A 2233-nucleotide genomic window follows, 5' to 3' on the forward strand; every position below is an offset into this window, starting at 1 on the left:
GAGAGCAGGGTTCCCCCCACAGACAGACGGCCAGCCCAGAGAGCAGGGTTCCCCCCACAGACAGACGGCCAGCCCAGAGAGCAGGGTTCCCCCCAGAGGTGCCTGTTCATACACTATTGGGGAAGGTCTTCTCATACATGACTAGGGAGTCAAGAAGACAAGGTCCATAGAAGACAGCTGAGAGGCGAAGGACAAGTTACACCCCCAGCGGCCGCTGAGCTGACCCCTGGCACCAGCGACTGCCACCGAGGGTTCAGAGCAATGGGAACCCCAGGATGCTGAGGGAATGTGGACTGCCCTCACCTCTGCTGCTCCCCCACACCCCCACATCAGGTGTGCAAGGAGGGGGCACGGGGCAACATGCTAACCCAACGACATGGAACCGCTGAGTGGGAGACGGAGGGAGACAGGGCAGGGGCAGGTCCTTTGCTGGCCCAGCTGCTGTTTCTGAGAACTGTGGCAGCAAGATGGCCACAACCAGGTGCTCTGAGAATCCTGAGAGGACGCTGAATTTAGAATCTAAAACTAGGCCCGGCGTGGTGGCTCCCATCTGTGATCTCAGCACTTTGGGAGTTAGAGGCGGGCAGATTGCCTGAGCCCAGGAGTTCGAGACTAGCCTGGGCAACATAACAAGACCCCTTCTCTACAAAAAATACAAAAATTACCCGAGCCACCGGTGGTGCACGCCTGTAGTCTCAGCTACACAGGAGGCTGAGGTAGGAGATCTTGTGAGCCTGGAAGGTCAAGGCTGCAGTGAGCTGTGACTGCACCACTGGACTCCGGTCTGGGTGACAGAGAGACAGACCCTGTCTCAAAACCAAAAAAAAAGGCTCTAAATAACGGCTGCAGTGATGATTGCATTAATGACCAAAACCACAACAGTGAATTCACAACCTTTTCCTGGCAGGACACTGAGCCTTGGGAAGGAGACTTACTTTTTCATTGTGACCATCTGACTTTTGCCTATCAAATAAAGTAAAAATTCTTTTTTTTCCCTTTGAGAGACAGTCTTGCTCTGTCACCCAGGCTGGAGTGCAATAGCACAGTCTTGGCTCACTGCAGACTCTGCCTCCCGGGTTCAAGGGATTCTTCTGCCTCTGCCTCCCGAGTAGCTGGGATTACAGGTGTGCACCACCACGCCCAGCTAATTTTTGTATTTTTGAAAGAGATGGGGTTTCACTATGTTGGCCAGGCTGGTCTCAAACTCCTGACCTCGGGTGATCTGCCCGCCTTGGCCTCCCAAAGCCCCGCGTTAATTTTGACTTGTTGACATACTGAGTTAAAACGTTGTGTTCATTGCTCAGTTTCTTAGTATCCCTTAGATGGGACCCTGAGCTCAGCGTCCACTCGCCCCACACTGTGCCAGCTCTGGTCCCATGACCGCAGTGCACATCACCAAGGAGCAGCAGGTACCTGGTCCCCAAACGCTGGCCTCAGCCCTGCTGGGAGCCTGGGATGGGCAGGATGCTCTCTGATTAACACCCAACTTTGCTATAGCTCACGCCTGACAAATAGCAACGGAGACCACACTGGCAAGCCAAGTGGGCAACTGCTGCACTGTATGCATTTTTTGCAGCGAACCCTGAGGTAGGAACACGGCACCGCTGCCGTCTCCGGTGAGCCTCAAACCTGCACCGGTTCCTGGAGCTCTACTGTAAAGATGGCACCTGTGTTCTGAATAGAGACCTCCTCTTGACAGCACTTGGGCTCCCAGTGGTGGAGCCACATGTCTTAGAGAAGCTGTAACATCACCATTTGGTAAGAATAAACTTCCATCGAGTTCACAGCTGCCTACAAGAGTAGTTTTTTGTTTGTTTGAAGTAGAGACGGTTTTGCCATGTTGGCCAGGCTGGCCTCGAACTCCTGACCTCGGGTGATCTGCCCGCCTTGGCCTCCCAAAGCCCCGCGTTAATTTTGACTTGTTGACATACTGAGTTAAAACGTTGTGTTCATTGCTCAGTTTCTTAGTATCCCTTAGATGGGACCCTGAGCTCAGCGTCCACTCGCCCCACACTGTGCCAGCTCTGGTCCCATGACCGCAGTGCACATCACCAAGGAGCAGCAGGTACCTGGTCCCCAAACGCTGGCCTCAGCCCTGCTGGGAGCCTGGGATGGGCAGGATGCTCTCTGATTAACACCCAACTTTGCTATAGCTCACGCCTGACAAATAGCAACGGAGACCACACTGGCAAGCCAAGTGGGCAACTGCTGCACTGTATGCATTTTTTGCAGC

General features: G+C 53.9%; 1 protein-coding gene across 1 annotated transcript in view; it reads right to left on the reverse strand.

Annotated features, from left to right (window-relative positions):
* Positions 1-2233, reverse strand: part of SPG7 (spastic paraplegia 7 (pure and complicated autosomal recessive)) — an 89767-nt gene that overhangs the window by 12720 nt on the left and 74814 nt on the right. The gene's annotated exons all lie outside the window — the stretch shown is intronic.

The sequence above is a fragment of the Colobus angolensis genome, unplaced genomic scaffold (genome assembly GCF_000951035.1).
Source record: "Colobus angolensis palliatus isolate OR3802 unplaced genomic scaffold, Cang.pa_1.0 Scaffold76, whole genome shotgun sequence".
NCBI lineage: Eukaryota > Metazoa > Chordata > Mammalia > Primates > Cercopithecidae > Colobus > Colobus angolensis.